Source organism: Apodemus sylvaticus, chromosome 2 (assembly GCF_947179515.1).
Source record: "Apodemus sylvaticus chromosome 2, mApoSyl1.1, whole genome shotgun sequence".
NCBI classification, from domain to species: Eukaryota; Metazoa; Chordata; class Mammalia; order Rodentia; family Muridae; genus Apodemus; species Apodemus sylvaticus.
Genome location: NC_067473.1, coordinates 62080668 through 62102442, shown reverse-complemented (window position 1 = coordinate 62102442; position 21775 = coordinate 62080668). Strand labels below are relative to the sequence as shown.

The 21775-nt window shown below is 40.6% G+C and overlaps 1 long non-coding RNA gene across 2 annotated transcripts in view; it reads left to right on the top strand.

Annotated features, from left to right (window-relative positions):
- Positions 1 to 21775, top strand: part of LOC127678479 (uncharacterized) — a 40385-nt gene that overhangs the window by 18044 nt on the left and 566 nt on the right. Inside the window, exons 1-2 of one of the 2 annotated variants that reach the window (XR_007976572.1) lie at positions 13394 to 13587; positions 15398 to 15607. This is a non-coding gene — a long non-coding RNA (uncharacterized LOC127678479). Of the gene's footprint in view, positions 1 to 13393; positions 13588 to 15397; positions 15608 to 21775 lie in introns of those variants that run through there. The other variant, XR_007976573.1, reaches the window with a different exon arrangement.

Here is a 21775-nt window from a genome sequence, read left to right as displayed (position 1 = left end):
GAGACACTATCTCCCTGCCTCTGGACTCATTTTCAAATGCTCACCGTCTCCTTTCACCCAAGTGTCTGAGAGATAAAGATGTCAAATTTAATGGCCAAAGATAGAAGCAAACTTTGTTCACAAATCAGCTTCTCAATCCCCCTGGAGTTGATGGGGTTTAGAGAAAAGATGGGAACAGTGAAGCGGAAAGAGACTTGAAGAGGATGTCGGTTGTGCATCCTGAGTCATGTCAGTGGGGATAAGGCTGCTCAACTACCGTCATCCCATCTCAAGAAAGTACCCTAAGAATACTACAAATGCTCAAACTATCTTGGGTAAAACCTTAAAGTCCTATACAATGTAGCTCTGAGCAGGGAACCTGTCTGACCACTGTAGCATCCTTGCTTCTGTAAATAACATTTGCTTTCTATATTTGTCACAATCATAGTTTTTGTTTGTCCTTAAAAACTCTAACTGTAGGTCTGCTCTGCTTCCCACTACTCTGCCTAGGACAGTCCTGTCCATGTAAAAATGACTCCTTTCAAATTATTCAATCTACTCAGGATGTTTTCTCTTCATCAATGGCAACAACAGGTAGAAAGATGAGTTACATCAGGACAGTAGGGAAACCCCTGCTGTAGGCTTCAGAATCAATGTACCATATTTTTAGTTTTGGATTTTATGGATTGGTTGTACCAAGGAGGTTTATCCAGGTACAGAGGTGAATAAAAGATGGCTGTTAAGGGGTTTAAAGAGAAGATAAATTGCAGTTGGCCTCTGGACTTGCAAAAATTCAACTTCATAATAAATAATAATAATAATAATAATAGATAATAAATTTTTAATCAATTTTTTGGAAGGTTCAGCATAAGATGTGGAACTTTCACAATGGAAAAATGTTCCTCCCCTTTCTGGAAAGAGTCAGAGACCAACTAGTAACTTAGGGATTGGTGGTGTTACAGGACAAGAAAATGCATAGGTCTCTCTCCAAATTTTATTCTTGCTGAGGTCATTTTAGATTTAACTATAATTTGACCTCCATGATTGATAATCCTATGGAAAATTACTCAGTCCATTCTTGGAAACCAAGGTCTGGATGTTTTGGCTAACTTATTTTAGCCTATTTGTGTGGACCCCCATTCCCACTACAGCTAACTGCTTATCTTACCTTCTGTTAAGCTGCTTGCTTCTGCAAAGCTCCATTGTAACTGCCAGATGAGATGCCAGGATATGAATTTTGCCTTCAAAACCCTATGCTCTGGAATCACAGCTAGGTCCCTTAACACCTGGGTATGGTCCCAGCCTGCTGGAATGAAGACTTTCAATTGGGTATAAGCTATGTCTGAGTGTTTATCTCTGATGGGCTACCTGTAACAGCAGGTATCTTAAAACAGAAGAGGGGAACAGACTGGGAAAATTTAGGTCAACTTAATCCTATTTAGTGATTATGCTACTGGGGTTTTGAGGTCAGAGCCTGGGCCATGGCAATCCTAACAAGCAGTGTTTCATAAACCATCTTCAGTAGTTCAACTTAAGTGACAGATGATTGATCATGTAATGCAGAAAAAGAAGATACATTCAAGGTGGCCACAGAGAGAGGGCTAGTGACCTTCCAGTCCATCTTGAGGACCCTTTCTTGACCCATGAAAAGGTAGGAAAGAACCAACTCTACAAAGTTGTCCTGTCTGATCTCCATACAAACAGAAAATGTAAACACAAAGTAAGAAAGCTCGTGTATGCGGTGGTATACATCTTTGATTCTAGCACCTAATAAATAAGAGGCAGATTTCTATGAGTTTTAGACTAGATGTCTACATATTTCCAGACCAACTAACAAAATATTTAATAATTAGGTTCAAAGCAGTCCCATCAAGTTAATGGAAGTGTTGGTGATCAAGTCTTAAACAGAACTCTCACTGGGCAAACAGGAAGGGACTGTTTAGTGGGTAAACAGAAGCCTAACTTCAGCATTCTGTAGGACGGCTCTGCTTACTACATATATAAAGCATCGGTCAACTACCTCCAGCAAGTGCATCTAGTTCCTGATTAATGAAATTGGGGCCCATGGACCAAGCCTCCTATGCCACATCCCACGTTGCTCTGGCCTGATCACTCCTGATGCAACCTGTTGCCTTAAAACTGACAAGGCTTTTCCCACTGTCCAAGGCTCTCTGTCCCTTGAGTGGTTGGATTACTCAAATTTATCACCAAGTGGACCACTCACTGAGTGGTCCAGTTGGGTGGTTCCACTGCTTTCTTGCTTACATTAACTAAGAAATCTCACCCCCCCCAAAAACAAGCAACAAACAAACAGACAAAATAACATTTAAAGAAGCAGTGAGTTTATTCACTAAATATCTTTCCCTGTTACAACCCTGCTCTGTATGAGGCTTCAACAGGACCTGGCATCAGCCTGTAGGAACTGAGTATGGAGGGGACCTGATATAGACATGCTGTTGCTGTGAAAGGGCCTGAATGGCACCTGCATGTTCAGTGACCATTCCTTGGATTGTGGGTTTCTGGTGCCGCTGAAGCCTTGGTTCTTCAAGATGTTTCAAAGTTTTATTAAGAATGTCTGAGTCCCCTAGAAACTCTTCTCTACCCATCTTTAGTCAGTAAATTTAGGTAGAAATGTATGATCACCTTTCTTGTTTAGAAAGTACTGATAAGAGAAGTAAAGTTTTCAAAGGCTCAGATTCTGCACCTGCTCCATGGCCATCATTAATCAACTCTCTGAGTACTTTTAAGCAACCTGTGTTAGATGGAGTATTATTTAGGGTTCTCTAGAGGAACAATGTTGCGGGGTTTCGACCAAGGAAGACTACTGTAGCTGGCTGGCAACTACACAGCTGTTTGGGATCTCCATGTAGCCCCAAACCTTTCTCCGGGTAAGCTTTTAAGGACAAAAGCCATATCCTGGTTCTGGCCTGCATGGTATCAGCTGTGCTAAGGTCTGAGGATCTATAATGACAGAACTGATAGAATGAACACACACACACACACACTCATTCATTCATTATATATATGTTTATACATACACACATATCATACACATTCATTACACACACATTCACACACACAGATGACACATTCATTATATATATGTATATATGCATACATACATACACATATATCATACACATTCATTATACACACACATACACACATTTCTTATGTATATGTATATACATACATATGCATATCATACACATTCATTTTACACACACACATACACACACACACAATCCAACAATTGTTATCTCCCAGTGAAAAGTCCAAGAATCCAGTATATTCCTGAAGGAGTAGGCTCTAATGCCAGTGAAGGAATCGACTTCCCAGTGACAGTAAGGGCAAAAAGGCAGAATGAACACTTTTTTTTGTCTATGTCCTTTTTATAGACTACAACCAGACTTAAGGTGAATCTTCTCACCTTAAAAGATCCAGATTTAGGGTGAGTCTTCCTTCTTCAAATAATTTAATTTAAAAAAGTCCTTTACAAGTGTACCCAGTGCTTGGATTTTAGTTAATTCCAGATGTAGTCTGTAGAGGAATTTTAATCCAGAAACAGCTGCTCTGGCAAGGGATCTTGTATCAGGCTAGAATGCAGACAAATCCACATACTTACTTCTTCTGCCAGGTATACAGACATGCCTATAGTACACACCTTTAATCCCAAACAAACAACAATGTCTAAGGGAAAGGCAGACAAAATGACAAATCAGAGAATGATTTGACGGAATGTGTCAGCGACAGGATATACCCAACTCTCACAAGAAGGGACAGGAAAGAGAGGCTACTTGAAGAGCAGTGAGAGAATTCAATTCAGTTCAGGTCAGGCCATAGTAGTTCATTTCAGAGCAGCTGAGTTAAATGCGGTGAAGTTGAGTGCAGTTAAGCTCAGAGCATAGTAGTTGAGTTTGGAGCAATTCAGTTTGGGTAGTTCAGAGGCAGTCTTTCTAAGCAGATCAATTCAGTCAAAAGCCGAGAGAAGCCAATTTGAATCAGTCAGCTTGGAGAGGAGTATGAGCCAGAGCAACTAAGTTGAACTAGCCAACCATAGTTAAAAAAAAAGAGCTAGGTAGAGTGAGTTTATTCAGCAGTAGGTCTTGGAGGCTGAAATATTCTAGGCATAGGCTAGCATACAGAGACTAGAAATCATAGCCCTTTATGGTCTGGTATTGCAGAAGATATTATGCAGGCTAAAAGCTTTCAGGCCAAGGCTGAAATAACTCTAGGCTCAGCCCAAGCTATGTATCATAAAGCTTGGGTATGGCTCTTGTCTTATCCTTTCATCCGAGGAAATAAAAGGGACATTTACATTTGTTTTTTGATTTTGTTTTTAATTAATTAATTAATTATATGTATATGAGCACACTGTAGCTGTCTTCAGACACACCAGAAGATCGGATCCCATTACAGATGGTTGTGAGCCACCATGTGGTTGCTGGGAATTGAACTCAGGACCTCTGGAAGAATAGTCAGTGCTCTTAACAGCTGAGCCATATTTCTAGCCCAACATTTTCATTTGTCATTGTATGACACTCCCCTGCCCCAACCCACCACAGTATAGTTATAACCATTTTGTTCCATGCTTGCCAGCTATTTCATACTGTTGCTGTGACATGCCTGCTAGGCATTGACAAAGGGAAATGACTTGGCTCAAGGACATGCTGATCATATATCCTGTTTTGTTCTCTATGTTCTGAATGTTCTGTATGAGGTCTGATACTATTAAGAAATTCTATGAAGATTTATGTGGGTCCCATCAAATCAAAGGTCAATATGAACTGTTATGTCTAAAATATTTTGAGTCAGAGCTGACCACTGGAAAGCTCTTCCTGTACTTATAAATGGATGAGTTCATTGTGGTTTTTGTGGCTGACACTGAAAAATGCTACCAATAAGTCAAAAAGTTGTGATTACACAACTCATGTTCTGTTATCTCAATGTTCTGAAATTCCCCTGTTCACCACTCATTCACCACCCCACTTACCTTTCTCAGGACCAATCAGGTTAAAGGGTAGCTGATAATACTTTGCCTCGTATGTCAACTGCTCTCCTTACCCTTTAAACTTTTGAACCTTTTTTTTTTTTTTTTTAAAACAAACCTACTTGAGAATAGACTAATTAAGTAGTCCTGGATGTGCAATATTATGGTGTATATTCAATAAACTATTCTTACTTAACTGAAATGGTGTAAAATTTGAGTAGTGATTGTAAGGTTTGAGTAGTGATTCCTGAACCATAACACATTAATAGTAGGCAAATTAATAACCATGAATATCCACCACAGATGGGAATATGGATGTGTTGTAGATTTCTGTTTGTATTTTGATGCTAATTCTGCTTTCTCAAGAGAGGCTGCCTCATATAAAGAGTGGCTTATGCTCTCAGATGACTTCATGTGAACCTGTTCCCCACCTTAACAGGTCAAATAAAGGCTAGAGCCTGTGATTGGGCAGTGGAAGGAAAAGCGGGGTAGGAAGTTTTAAAGAAGAGGGAGAAGGAAGAAGATGGGGGATGGAGGGAGAAAAAGATGGGGGAAGAAGAGTTGGAAGATGGAGCAGACCCACATGGCCTGGTAGAGCCGCAAATAGCTAGGGATTTCATAGCTGGGCAATAGAATAATGCAGTGGTATATCTGCCCAATCTACTTATGCAGCTTGTAAATATATTAACTGAGTTGTGCATTCTTTACATAGGCATATTGGGGTTGGAGATTTCCTGACATAAATCTGGCTGACATAAATATAAGTCTCTAGTGCTTTCCTTTCGTGGGACTAGAGGATGCTGAGTGAGATTGGCATGGCTGTTATCATTTTGTAGACCAGTCACAGGAGGACCAGAAGGCTGGTTGGAGCTAGTTGTTGGGGTTGGGTGAGACCTCTGCTGCTGGCACCTAGCTGGAGAAATCGTGGGATTTATTTTTAATTACATGCTACAGCGATGTCCCTGTTTTAATCACTATGTATAAGTATCTTGATGAGATTCGCCTCTACCAATGTGTACTACTTTCTGTGTCCCCATGAATAGGTTTTTCCTTAGAATGTAGCAGGCATCCTCAGAACCTCACTAAGACACCTTAGGAAACCTGAAGAACAATGAAGTCTCTATTGCATAAGGGTTGGTGGTCAGGCTCTAATAGGCCTTTGGGCATATCTGTGGGAAATTGTTCTGATAACCTTAATTGATGTGTGAAGGCTGATAAAAAGCTATATCTCATTTGTTCAGTTGAGGTCTAGGACTATATAAGGAGAAAATGAACTTACTCTAATTTCAATAGTCAATAAATATTTGTTTTAAGATGAAAAGGAAAAAAATACTGTTACTCTGATTGGAGGTATTGCTGACTTAAACAGTCCTTAATTTTGGTCTGTAGCATCTCATGTCTTTTCCTAACTGTGACAGACTAACCAACAGTTGGTAAGTGGGGCAAGTAGGGTCCCTATTTATGTTAATAGTGTATTAGTATTATATGATTTCTCTCCCAGTTTCATTTACATAGTTGTGATTATATGATGCTGACAAAAAGCAACAGGGAGAAAGGGTTTGGTTTAGTTCACAAGTCTAGGTCACAGCTATCACAGCAGGCAGTTAAGGCAGTAGAAATTTAAGATAATCAAGCACATCATGATCAAGGAGAGAAATGACCTTTATTTTGATTGGTCCTAAGTGGAACTTATAGTTGTGAAATTTCTTAAGATTATTAGCACATAGAATGTAACAGGCTATGTGGTCAGCATGGCCCTGCTCTGAGTCAAGCTATTTTTCTGCATCAATAACTAATGACTTGCAGGCATGGAACAAAATTGTGATAGCTATACTGGGAGGGGGTAGGCCTCAACAATAATCATGATATTTTGCGAGGGGAAAAATATATTTTCAATAAAAGGAAAAAAGTGTAATAAATTTCTTTTAAAATGAAAACAATAAAAGAAAAAAATTTTAAACTGGTAATAATCCAGAAATATCCTTGGGTTTGTATGTAGCTTAGTTCTTGCCAGAGGCCAGAGATGTCAGAAGTGATTAAGCCTAAGTACCTTTGGTTCCACCTGACCAGAGGCCAGGAAGTCAAGATGGGAAGATTTCCTTATCTATTTCCCCTAAAAGAGTACATTTTTTAAAGGCACTGAGGACGTGTCACCTGGAATAGGAAATGGACTGATCATGGTAAGCTCCCTACTCTACCCAGTAAAGTACTATTGAATAATTTCTATGCTTTCTAGTTCTTTTAGAACTCTGGCTGGCTGTTTCAACACAGCTGTTCTGGCTTGAATTCCTCTCTAAGCTGATTCAACATGGCTTCCAGTCCTTTCCAAATCAATTGGACTGATTCAATTTGATTTCTCTCAGCTTCTCACTCTTGGCCTCAGATTCTAGCAATTTGTTCTAATCTCTGGCTCCTTATTCTCTGGGTTCAACCGACTCTGCAGACCTGCATCAACTCACAAAGGAATTCAACTCCACTGCATTCACTGACTCTCTACTGACTGACTCGACCTACTGACAAACTCAACTCCACCCAAATGAACTCACTAAACTACTTTTCAACTCTCTACACTGGTCTTATTTTCTTCTGAGAGTTGGGAGTATCCTATCTCTGACTCATTCTGTCAAATCTCCCTCTGACTCATTCTGTCAAATCTTCCTCTGATTCATGACTTTGTCTGCCCCTCAATTAGGCTGTTATTGTTTGGGTTTAAAAGTGTATGTCTGCATTCCAGCTAGATCACACAGGCCTAGAAGGTCTTTGGATGTGATTAGAGTAGCCATGTTGCAGTATTAAAATTCCTCTACATCTTTCTGTATTTTTCTTTTTACTTCTAATTTCAAAATGTAAGTGGCAGGCTGGAGAGATGGTTCAGGGTTAAGAGAACTTGCTGTTATTTCAGAAGACACATGTTCAGTTCCCAAGACTACCAATGTGACTCCAGTTTCAGACAACCCAAAGCTCACTTCTGATCTTCATAGGCTGCTGCATGCACATAATATACCTATATACATTTAGGCACACACACACACACACACACAGAACGAGAGAGAGAGAGAGAGAGAGAGAGAGAGAGAGAGAGAGAGAGAGAGAGAGCATGGCTTCCAGTCCTTTCCAAATAGTTCCATCAACCAACCAGGGACCAACTATTCCAATATTCCAACACATGAACCTAAGAGTGACATTCTCATTCAACACAACAAGAAAGAAAATTAAAATAGAGTCATATTCATAACTTTCTAAACAGTAGAAACCATATAACCTCATGAAAAATTTATTATTTTTGCATGCAATATCAACCACAAAAATATGGCACTTATTAAATGCCCAGCTTTCTCTGTCATATTCAGAACTCTGAGAGGTTAGTTGATAGATAATCTTTAGTATTCTATTGAGAATAACTTTAAGGGCCAACTTGAAGTTGAGAGGACTTCAAAGGCTTTACGATTAAAGAATAGAAATGGTTGCTAGGACAACCTTCTCAGGCTCAAAAGAGAACAATCATGCAGAACATGATTGGACACAGACTTTGCTGGATTGTGGTCTTCCCTTCTATAACATACTGTCCATTAGCTTGGTTCTTAGGAAGAACAGTTTAGCATGTCTGTTTAAAAGTTCAGTTTGGGGTCAAAAGAAGCAGAGGCAGTGAGGTGAACATTAAATGGCTGGTAAAGAGCAACCTGAAGAGATGTACAGTCACTTTCAAGGTTCCTGCTGAACTATCTGGATAATTAGTTTGAGTGAATTAAATAATATATTATTGTTATGTTTATTCATTTATATATTTATTTAGTGTGTCTGTGTAGCGGGAATAATAAAAAGAAATCTGCCTGGTCAACTCTCCGCGGCAGTGCTGGATGACGCTTCTGAGATCTGCCAGCCTGACAATTTGTAACACTGTGTGCTGGCAGGGTCCTGCTCTGCGTGACGCAAGCTCCCCGGCTGTCCTGCCTGCCTGGCATCTCTCCAGCAGAGGTCCAGGGCTAACCAGTGTGGTTCCCACATGTTCATCTCACTTTCACCCAACACCTACTCCTTCCAATTACCGGTAAAGCATGACTCTAAATCTTAAATAGTTAGCCAAAGATTTATGCATATTAAACTCACAAATACAAGATGCCAATTTACAACAATAAAAGTCTTATCCCAATCTCTAACTTTTATTTTTAGATAATCTAACGTTTGATTCCACCTTGAGATTCCAACCTCTCACAGGCCTCTCTGCTGTCCTCTCCCTGATCCTCCAAGTCCTAGCTCTGCCTACTCTTTCCTGCCCAATCACAGGCCTCTCACTGCCTCAATGTGATTGGTTAGGGAATATGCTGCAACATGTCTGTGTTGGCATGTACGTTCTATGGTGTATGAGGAAAGGTCAGAGGACAACATTCAAAAGTGTTTCTGTCCTTCTACCATATGATTCCTAGGAATGAAGTAGGTTTGAAGCTTGTTGGCTGGTACCTTCACCTACTGAACCACCTTACCAGCCCCCAGGAGGCATCTAGAGCTGCCAAATATAGAAGGTGTTTGTTTAAGGGAATGCAAGAATGGAGTCCAAATCAATTTTTCTGTTGGGTGTAGAAATACATTTGATTAGTTAAGAAAGTAATGATTTTATATTTTCTTTATTTCCCTATTTTTGTTGTTATTATTTTGGGGAATAAGGTCTCATGTAGCTGAGGCTAGCCCTTAATTCACTACAGAATCTAGGTAAGCTTTGACTTCCTGGTTCTTCTGCCTTTGCCTCTAGAGTGTTGAAATTATAGGTGTTTTCTTCCTTCCTTCCTTCCTTCCTCCCTCCCTCCCTCCCTCCCTTCCTTCCTTCCTTCCTTCCTTCCTTCCTTCCTTCCTTCCTTTCTTTCTTTCTTTTTTCTTTCTTTCTTTTTCTTTATGTCTTCCTTCCCTTCCTCCCTTGCCCTTCCTTCCTTCTTTCCTTCCTTCCTTCCTTCCTTCCTTCCTTCCTTCCTTCCTTCCTTCCTTCCTTCCTCCCTCCCTCCCTCCCTCCCTTCCTTCTTTCTTTCTTTCTTTCTTCTTGTTGATTATTTAAGAATCTCATATCATGCACCCCAGTAGAGCTTACCTCCCAGTCCTCCCATGTCTGCCCCACCTCCCCTATGACCTCCACGCCCAAAGAAAATAAGGACCCTCCTCACCCAGTCCATTTTTTGTTTTTCATATATTCACTTGATCATGATCATATTCCTAGTGCCCAGCTCCTCTCTCCCCAAGCGAGAATGAACCTTTCTCTACCTGCCTCTACACCAGAAGCCATCTACTGAAGAAAGCCATGTGGTGGCTGGTGAGTGTAGAGAAAATATTTTGTATGTTGTTTGAATGCATCACCCATCAATTAAAAGCCCTATTGCCTATGGCTTAGGCAGGAAATAGAGGTGGTACATCTGGGAGAAGAAAGAATTCTGGGAGAGAGAAGGTGGGAGAGTCACCAAAAAGATGTGACAAGACAGACGCATGTTACCGGAGCACAGTTAATCAGCCTCATGGCAGAATATAGGCTAGAATAAATGGGATATTTTAAGTTGTATCTTGTCAGAGAAGAGTCTAGCTGTATGGCCAAAGTAGTTGCAAATATATTTTGAATCGAGTCTTATTTCTGGGAGCTTGGGGCTAGCAGGAAGAACCAGGGCTTAATTCCTACAGCAAGGGGTAGGGCCAGCTTTCCTGAGCCTTCAGACGTCAACATGGCTTAAGTGGCTGCCCCGACTACAGACATCTTCATGGTCATAAGTGGAAAGAGTAGCATGGCAGCTATTGACTATGACTTTGAAAGAATGGCATAAACCCCATCTGTCTACATTTTAGGACCAGGCCTGGCTTCAAAAGGTGACTTCAAAGGTCACTAGCTCCAGGAACAGACCATCAATCCCAGGAAGTAGGCCATAAGTCATCAGCTCAGGAAAAGATCATAAATTCTAGGAACAAGGCCATAAAACCTCGCTCCCAAAGAACAGTCTGGACATAACCACAAGAATGAGAAAATACCTTATCTGAGGACATGTATCTGTGCTGAGCAGCCCTATTTCATCCTGAGGTTAAACATTCATGATGTAGGAATGCACACCACTGATCAAGCCAATCAGAAACTGACACATGAGACCTTTCCAGCACCCACCAATGAAATTTTAGATTACCTAACCAGCTCTATAAATATAGAAAAACTAACATAGTAGCCAATCAAAATTGTACTAATGTTACCTCTATGACCCCTATCATATCAGAGATTATCTAATCCTTCTAAAAAATTCCTCTGGCTTTGTATAAAAAGGGCCCTATGAGCTCCTTCACAGTCACCATTTTGATAAATGGTTGACCCTCACATGCTGGTTGTTTCCATAAAATAAACATTCCTTGTCTTTGTATACTATTTGAGTCTGATGTCTTCCTTCAGTAATTTTTGGACACTTACAGCCTAATGCATTCCTAAAACTAGTATTTAGAAGGCAAAGGCAGGATGTCATGGTGAGTTCTAGGTCAGCCAGGACTGCAAGAAGGGACTCTGCCTCTAAAGTAAAAATAAACACCGGGCAGTGGTGCCACACACCTTAAATTCAAGCAATTGGGAAGCAAAGACAGTCAGATTTCTGTGAATTTAAGGTTAGCCTGGTTTACAAACAAATGCATCAAAACAGCAAACAAACAATCAAACAAACAAACAAATAAATGAAAAAGCAAGCAGCAGATGTGAACACTGAATTCTGGAGTTCCCTTTCACTGCTTCAATGATTGTCAAAGTTTGAGGTCTGTGACAGTCAATTTTTTTTCCAATAAAATGAAAATGAAGTCTGCAGTGTTTGAAGGAAGGATTGCATTTCATATCCAACCCCCAAATACAATTCAAAGACCTTGTAGAACAAAGCTTGATATGAATCCAGCTTCTTGGCAACCATTAAGTCAAAGGTTTGCATATCATGCTTACTATGACCAAAGGACGAGAGATGTGGAGGAGGCAGATTAGGAGGATGTCAATAATCTGGTTATTCTACTGAATCATGATAAATCCATGATATCTCAAAGCTAGCAGAATCATTAGCCAAGAAAACAAAACAAACACCAACAATACCACCTGTCTTAGGGTTTTACTGCTGTGAAAAGACACTATGACCAATGCAACTCTTATATGGACAACATTTAATTGGAGCTGGCTTATAGCTTCAGAGGTTCAGTTCATTATCATAAAGGGAGGAGCATGCCAACATCCAGGCAGGCATGGTGCAGGAGGAGCTAAGAGTTCTACATATTCATCTGAAGGCTGCTAGTGGAAGACTGACTTTCAGTAAAGGATATTAAAGCCCACACCCACAGTGACACACCTACTCCAACAAGACCACACCTCCTCATAGTGCCTCTCTCTAGTCCAAGCATATTCAAACCATGACAGCACCCCTCCCATGCCACCCTTAAAACCAATATTCCTAGAGATAAACTGTGAATTAGATATTAACTAAGTTAACATTCTAGGTTATTTCGTTTGGGACTAAGTCTCTGCTTTAAGACCCAATACAGCTGACTGAAAATGAAGTAATCTACTCAAGAAAGTTACAGACCACCACTATCAATAAGTATGAGTATGAGTCGTTTATTTGGCCAGCTAGTGGACTAAAGCCTTAGAATCTTAGTACCAAAGCTCAAGGTTACAGCATTTTTAAAGGCAAAGACCATACAGATGACAATTACATCAGTCTTAGATAAGGTAACATCTGTTTTGGCAGAACATAGTAGTTATTTTAGACACAACACAATTAATTTTGATTTATACCCTTTCCAGTTAGTTTGTGTTCAGTTTGTACAAACCTTAGACTTTGGGGTAATACATTTAGACTATAGTCAGGGTCATAGACAGTCCCAAATGTATTGCTAAGGTTGATGTGGCCATTGAAAGGAGATAGGGTAGAGAAAGACCTAAGCTGACACCAGTGGACTCAGGACAAGTTGACTTCTTTACCTTAGTTCAAAAATAAAAACAGAGCCACATATCCTAAAGTCCCACTAACAAACCTATAATCCCAGCACTTCGGAGGCTGGGACAGGAAGATCTCAGGTTTGAGGCTGAGGGCAGCCTGGGCAGTAGCATTAGACTCTGTTTATGAGAACAAAACAGTGCACAAGTGAAATTTCCAGTCAATTAGGTGAAATTGTGCTGTTTATATGACCCAAGGTCCAATAACCAACCTGCCCAAACAGGCCAGTTTGAGTTGGCAGGAAAATGATGTAGCCTGTGCCATGATTCCTACGCAAGAATCTCACTTGAGGTAAGTGGTGCTAACTACTCAGTTATTCTCCCGTGCTCAACTTTGAAATGACCATTTGCTTTTTTCTTTGGTATAGGTAGGGTCTAAATGGCTGCAGTCTTAGTTGTTGTTGTTTGTTTGTTTGTTTGTTTGTTCATTTTGCAAGGCAGTGTCTCTCTCTTTGTCTCTCTACATAGCCCTGGCTGTCCTGTAACTCACTGTTACGCACTGGGCCTACTGGGACTGGAATTATAGGCCAAGTCTGTAACTCTCAGAGATCCACCTGCCTTGGCCTCCTAAATACTGGGATTATAGGCACCGGACACCACACCCCCTTTAGTCAACAAACCTTTCCTCTGGTTTCTAACAAGTCTGGTGAGTATGCCACTTGTCTTTGGATTATATTACAGATGGCTCCTTTTTGCTGACTATTACATTGTATAACCTAATATTTCCTAATCCAGTTTGTTGGTAAATCTTGGCTAACATTAATTTATCATTTCCAGTCTTTCCTATATCAATCCATACTGCTGTAATCCCTCAACACTCTCTAAGAAACTGGTAAAGTTGTTGAATCATTGACCTTGGGTGGAAACATTTCGTCTGTAGTTAGTGTCCTGGATGGAAAGAGTATATGACTGGTCATGTCTTTCCAGGAAAAAAACCCACACAACAGAGGAGGTCAGGTTCAAGGTCATTCTCAGCTATAGAGTGATTTAAAGGCCAGACCTAAGATGCTGTGAAAAGGCTCCTTCTATACCTGCAAACAAAATAAACAACACAACTAAAAAACAAAAAGGGTGTAGTGAGGCTCAAGAGAAGACTGAGGTTAAGAGTGCTTACTGTTCTTGTAGTGTAGTATGTTTGGTTCCCAGTCAGTGGCCTATAATTCCAGTCTTAGCAGGCCCAGTGCCCTCTGGCCTCCTCAAGCCAGAAAGAATATGGTACATGTAAACTCATACAAGCTAATACACATACAGAGATAAAATTAAACCTTCTTTGGCCTTTCTTTCTTTCTTTCTTTCTTTCTTTCTTTCTTTCTTTCTTTCTTTCTTTCTTTCTTTCTTTCTTTCTTTCTTTCTTTCTTTCTTTCTTTCTTTCTTTCTTTCTTTCTTTTTTGTGAGAGAGAGTGTTTCTTTGGGTACCTCTAGCTACCCTGGAACTCACTGTGCAGTCCAGGCTGGCCTTGAGCTCAGAGTCGCACTTGCTTCCCAAGTGCTGGGATTAAAGGTATATACTTCAAACCTACCCTCCCTTCTATCCTTCCCCCTCCTGGGTAAAACTTAATCCTATAAATAAATAAATAAATAAATAAATAAATAAATAAATAAATAAATAGGGCTGGGGCTAATACTCAGGAGCAGAGTAGTCTAGCAATATGAAGTCAGTTCCATCTCTAGGACCAAGAGAGAAGCAACAACTCCAAAGACCACAGGAGCATGAAGGCTTGCCAAGAAGCAGAGTAAGAGCTCAGTTTAGATGATTCTGTGTTGCTATGTGTCTGAGAGATACATATGATGTACACTGCCTGTTCTGTTAGGCCTTTCTGGAAGCACATTCGTAGACACACTCAGAGGTGTGTTTCCATGGTGACTCTGAATCCTATCAAGCTGACAGTGAAAATCAACCATCACACTGTTTTTATAATTTCTCTTTAAAAAAAATAATTACAGAAACCGAATGTTTAAATTTTACTCTGGACAAATATGTCTATGGAGCTGAGCCTCGAATCTTTGTCCAAAAAAATTTAAACTTGCTTGTATAAACTTTAAGCACTAGTAGAGTTTAAATATAAAACAAAATGATACCAGGGTTTTGTCATTGTTTTCTTTTTTGAGGCAGGGTTTCACTGTGTAGTCCTGGCTGCTCTGGCTTTTATTCATTAGGTAGATCAAGCTGGTCTTGAACTCACAGAGACCCATTTGATTTTGCCTCTTGAGTGCTGATGTTCTGGATAGTTTTATGTTAATTTGACATAAGCTATGGTCACCTGAGAGGAAGAAACCTTGACTGAGAAAATGACTCTATAAAATTGGGCTCTAGACAAGCCTACAGAGCATTTTCTTAATTGGTGATTGATGTGGGAGGGCCCAGCTCATTGTGGATGCTTTTTATAAGAAGGCAGACTGAGCAAGCTATGAGGAGCAAGCCAGTAAGCAGCATTCCTCTATGACTTCTTTATCAGCTCCTGCCTCCAAGTTCCTGCCCTGTTTGAGTTCCTGCCTTGACTTCCTTCAGTGATGGACAGTGATGTAAAAGCACAAGCCAACAACTCTTTCATCTCCAAAATGCTTTTGGTCATGGTGTTTCATCACAGCAAGAGAAATCCTAATTAGGACAACTAGGATTGAAGGCATGCCTGATTTCAGGTTCCCTCATGTATATGTTTTAAAATGTAAGTCTTCTCAACTGAAGAATTACTGAGATCATATTGGCCTGTGGCTATGACTGGGGTGTGTGTATGTGGTGCTGTCCTGATTAAATTGCTGTAGAGGGGCCCAACTCACTGTGAACCATGCCATCTTTAGGGAGATAGGCCAGAACTTGTAAGAATGATAGCTAAGCAGGAGCCTGGGAGCCAGCTAGACATCAAGCAGCATTCCTTCCCAATTTTTATTTTCAGGCTCCTGGCCTGACTTCTCTTTATGATATAACTTATGAGCTATAAAATGTATATATATATACATATATACCCTTTGTTCCCAGGAATGAAGGAAAGAACTGTGAAGAGACACTATTATAAAGGCAAATATTTAATTGGCTTATATTGTCAGAGGTTTTAGTCCATTATCATCATGGTGGAAAACTGCCGGAGTCTAGCCTCAAATTGGGAGTCACCAAGGACTAGGGATACATGGTTGGCAAAGAAGAAAACAAACAATTGAGGCTGTTCTTGCAGTGAGAGCTCCTGAGCTCAGGAGTCAGGGTGCTCTACAGACATGACTCAACCCCAGTCTTTTACTGAAATCATACAAGAAAGTTGGGTTACAAAGTTCATAGGGGTGTGTGTAATGCTTCTCTATTTTCTTGTGATTCAGAATAGTACAGCTTTAGAACAGAAAAAGGGAACTATAAAATCTCAAACATAAAAGTTTTATAGCAAGCACAATTTTTTTTTTATATCTCCTGACCACCAAACTCTGGTGAGGTCAAGGGCAACATTATTGCAGTTACAAAGTCGTTATCTTTCAGATATGTTCGAGGTAGTATGGTTTCATAAAACCATACTGGGTGAACATGAGGTTATACTGCTAACCCTGCAGTCTGTAATTCTTACTGGACCTGACCTGTATACCATCTATTTAATTCTCCTGGCTGCTCTAATTTTATACATTTTAATTCTTTTGTAGATATGTAACTTAATTCTCTTTTTATTGGGAATACAGTCTCATGGCAATGTGCTCCAAAGTGATCTTAAAAATCAGCAAGGGTCATGTTCCTTCGCCAATATCTCTTTCTAGAATTGGGTCCGATACCCTAATCCCACAAGAATTTCAGTCCAGCTCAAACATCCAGAACCCTATCTGTCTGTCTTCAAAAACTATCCTCACTTAACCTGTTTGTAGACTTCCTAGGGGCCTGCCACCATCTTTCCTGAACCCAAGGATTCCATTGCTGACTTTCTGGGAAATATCTGTACTTATTCCAAAACTAAAATGTCCTGGTTTTATTATATTGAGACCAAGACTGGAGGAACAGCTGCAGATTTATTCATCTCTGCCTGTGGCTCTAGGTTACCTTGATTTTATCTATATATACATTGGGTGCAATTTTCCCAAATTTGTAGAGCTTCCTCTACAGTTACATTTCTCTTGAATTCATGAACAACTTTCACTTTAAGATTATCGGTAACATCTAGTTCCTGGATATCTTTAGGGCTCCTACTAGGTTTTGCCAGGTTACCAAATATCAGTTTAATCAAGGAAGGAGGAAAGAGAAGGAACAGTAAATACATGAAGAGAATGATAAGTACTAAGAATAGTTGTAGAAATGATGTTACGAGATGTTTGCCCAAAGAAGCAGGCCTTCCTCAGTTCTCATACTGGGGCCCACAAAATGCCATAGCCTTGAGCCCTGAAACATGAGACCCCTGGTAGGTTTTTCTTCTTCCTTGTCATCAGGGGTCTCAGGCATTTTGAGCTTAGTTTGGGGTGTCTTCAACAGAAAACATGGCAGAATGCAATCTGACTCGATGCTGGAGGAGCCAAGAGTTCTATGTCTGCAGAAGGGTATTGGCTTCTACAGGAAGGTGAAGGTGCTCTTCCACACTCTGCAAAGCCTGAGCATTGGACACCTCAAAGCCCAAAGCCTCAGAGTGGCTCATTTTCTCCAACAAAGCCACAACTACCCCAACAAAGCCACACCTCCTAATAGTTCACTGCAGACCAAGCATTCAAATGCATGGCGGCCAAATGTATTCAAACTACCACAATGGGTTTAGCTGACTTTAAGTGCCATTTTGTGGTAGACACTGGTCATTATGAACTTTATACCACATAGACTGAGAAAGTCAAATTGTCTTTTAAACCCTTATATGTAACCAGTTTTGGCTGATGGAGAAGGGCAAAAATATTGTTGGTATATCCTGGAGCAACCCTGCTTCCTCACTGACCATTTTTTGGGAGAAAGAATCTTGTCAATGCAAGAACCACATCTCTTATCTTAAACCGAGTGAAAAATAGTTTTCTCTGGAGCCATTTTGAGTGGTTATAGGCCAGAAACACAGATTTAGATCACCCTAAATCCCATGACCTAAAATGTCAGTACTTGCATGCAGTTTTATAGTTTCACAGAACAAAGACAGTCACAAATCAAGGCACCTTTAAAATACATTGGTGGGTTCATTAGAGATATAGTACAGGAAGATGGAGGGTAGCTTTTCTATAGACCTAAAATGCTGTTTGATGGTGGCCTTAGCTTTTGGGTTGGTAGAAGCTAGTGAATCTGTTAGTTAATAGATTCCAAAGGTTTTTAATCTCTCAGTCATAAGATGTCTCTAACACAGAGGTGGGCAGAGAATGCCTGTGACTACGGACAGTGGTCTTAGGGTAACTTATGCTTGCTGTGGATGGGACTTCTGTTCAAGTGTGGAAAATGTATGAGGCACTGTGCATGGTTGAGGACATGGAAGCCAGAGTGGAGGGCTTTTTCTCTGGGGTATAGTGAGTGCTAGGTGCGTATGGCTGACAAAGGCAACATTGGGCTTTTTGGTGAAAAGCTGGACTGTTAGCTGTAGCTCTAGAGCAGAACTGTCTTTCAAATGCTGTTAAGCTCACAGCACACAGCACACTGATTTCTAGATAAATTGAAAAAAATTTGGTACCAAAATAGACTCACCAAAGTAAGTAGTGCCAGGGACTAGGAGTTCATGGTTAACCTATCTATGATAAACAGACCAGCAAAGCAAAGCAAAGCAAAGCAAAGCAGAGCAGAGCAGAGCAGAGCAGAGCAGAGCAGAGCAGAGCAGAGCAGAGCAGAACAAAGCAAAGCAAAGCAAAGCAAAGCAAAGCACCCTAAGTATTAAGATGATTCTTTGTAAAGCATCACCCTGCACAATGATCCCTGCTGGTACACATGAAGAGCATCACAGTGAGGTTACCTCATAAGCCATGGATGGCACCCATGGCACTGACCTTTGTAGCGAAGGATAATTGATTTTGAACAACTTAGGCAATCCTCTTTATTTGTCTTTGGTAAACCTCTCCTTTTTGTTACAACCTTCCCCATGCCTATGACATCCCTATTGGGTATGTACTCTGGATTCATTCCAGAACTGAACCCTCCATGTCTGCTTCTCTGTCTTTTTCTATAAGTACTTATTATTTTTTTTTAATGCTGACAATACCTAGGAACCCTATAGCTGGGAAAAATATTGGCAACTAGTGAATGAAAACAATTTGCGATTGGAAAAGATTTTGCTAGGCAGATCAACTGGTTTAAGTGACTAGCCTGTTTGCTGTACAGACTTGAGGACCTGAGAGGGATCCCTGGAATCAACATAAAGGTGGAAGGAGAGATTCAACTCCACAAAGATGTCTTCTGACCTCTATGTATGTACTGTGATATGCATGTAGTTACCCCATTGTCTTGGTTAGGGTTTTGGTGCTGTGAACAGACACCATGGCCAAGATAACTCTTTTTTTGTTTTTGTTTTTGTTTTGTTTTGTTTTTTTTTTTTGAGACAGGGTTTCTCTGTGTAGTCCTGGCTGTCCTAGAACTCACTCTGTAGATCAGACTGTCCTAGAACTCAGAAATCCTCCTGCCTCTGCCTCCCAAGTGCTGGGATTAAAGGCGTGCATCACCATGCCAGGCCCAAGGTAGCTCTTAAAGGAACAACATTTTACTTGGGTCTGGCTTGCAGGTTCAGAGTTTCAGTCCATTATCATCATGGTGGGAGCAGGGAAATGTTCAGGCAGGCATGGTGCAAGAGGAGCTGAGTGTTCTACATCTTCATCTGAAGGCCTCTAGTAGACTGGCTTCCGTGCAGCTATGATGAAAGTCTTAAAGTCCACATTCACAGTGACACACCTACTCCAGAAAGCCCACACTTAGGTCCTCAAGGCTACACTTCCAAATAGTGCCACTTCCTGGGCCAGCATATTCAAACCATGACACTTATAATAAGTATAATTTTAATTTAAAAAAATAAATAAAAGAATATGCTAGATCTATGCTAGCTGCATTTGGTCTAGACTGGGGATTCACAAACTTTCTGAGTTGTCTATCACTTTGCTAAGATAGAGCCCTGGAAATGCCGACAGGCTGAGAAGAAACCAAAGTGGAAGAACACTTCAACAAAGATTGAGTGGCCAGTGGTCGAGAGAAAGATGGGATTGAAAGTATCTGTTAGATTTAATTTAGGGAGTTTGCCGTGGGGGTAGTAGCAGGGTCAGTGCAGAGGTGTGGGGCTACAGACAGGAGTATACAGTGAGACTACAGCACTTTTAGGTTAAAAGCTATTTCATTTCTTGTTCTTTTAAGCCAAGAGGCCCCAAACTAGAAACATAGAGGCTGGCTTTCACAGAACGAAATGGATAAAGAGAAAAGGTAAACTCAGTATTAGGGGTTGCCAGTGTGATAGCATTAAGAGATAGAGTGATGGTTTCCACCTGAAATCTCAATACTTGGGAGGTTGCTCTAGAACAGTTAGGAGTTCAGCGTTATCTTAGGCTACATAGTGGGTTTGAGTCTAACCTGGAGTACATGTCTCAAAAAACAAAATTAAGGCACTACACTCATTAGGTCTGTTATTTGTCAAGGGATTAAGATTGGACTGCTGCTGAGGATTGGGACTGACATTCTAATGAAAGTCTTGAAGCTGCTTTGGGCTCCCTTGACTCTTTTGCAGTCTTCTAGTTAAAAGCTAGATGTGAGCAGTGGATCTAGAAGGGAGTCTTACACACAGTCTAAGCCTTGCTCCTAGGTGTGCAGTTTGACAGATTATTTTGTGGTGTGTGTGTGTGTGTGTGTGTGTGTGTGTGTGTGTGCATGTGAAAGAGAGAGAGAGGTAGAAAGAGAGAGAGAGAGAATGTGGGTATGTATACATGGTTGCTGGTTCCCATAGAAGCTAGGGGGTATTACATTATTCTTGAAGCTGATATTACAGCAGACAGCTGTGAGCCACCTAATGTGAGTGCTGGGAATGAAATGGAATCCTCTGGGAGAGCAGTGTATGCTCTAAACAGTGAGTTATCTCTCCAGCCCTTCTTCAAAGACTTTTGAACTTTAGGGATAATATAGCTTCAATTTTTGATGTTTTTGTTTAGTTTTGTTTTGTTTTAACTGATGGCCCTGAGCCTAATGTTAGAACCTTGAACGTTCCACAAAGGAGTGAGATGTGAGGTCACCAGGAGACCCTCAGCCCTGTCATATCTTTATATTCTGAACCACTCTGTGGCTAAGTGTCCTTGAGGCAGCAGATAGGCCCTCACTACATAAAAAACCCAGAATTTTCTCAAGCAGTCATTATGGAAGGGTCTGCATCCTCGGAGAACCTTGACTTCTTTATAACATCCTTCACATTGTGGTTTTGCTACCTGCCCCCAGCCTGCTTTGTGGGTTTTTCCAGAACATCATAATAAGAAATATCCTAAAATGAAGAACTCTCTACTGTGAGTTGGGTAGGAAAAGGGATATCTTACCTCCAAAATATGCTACCCACTTTATAAGTATTCATAAAATCTTTAAAATCCACAAGGCAGAACCCTCTGCCTCTACTACTGGCCTTTGGCATTGTCCACTCCTATCTCTCCTCAGAGTTTTTGAATAAAATAATCTTCTGCTTAAGTTGTCTGCATCTCTGGGTTGAATTTCCTTCGAGAAGTCAAGGACTGTGAGACTACTCTAACAAAATCACAGCATTCCCTCCTTGTGCAGGATGGAGAGAAAGGGTGTGGTCTTGTAAAGAGCAACTCTTCTGACTAACCTGCTGGTACCTTGCTATTGAGCTTCTAGACTCCAGGACCTGGAGAAAATAAATTTCTTGGTTATTTTTAAGCTAGTAACCAGGCTCAGTTATTTCATCATAGCAACAGAAAACTGACTAAGAACTAGGACTGTTATG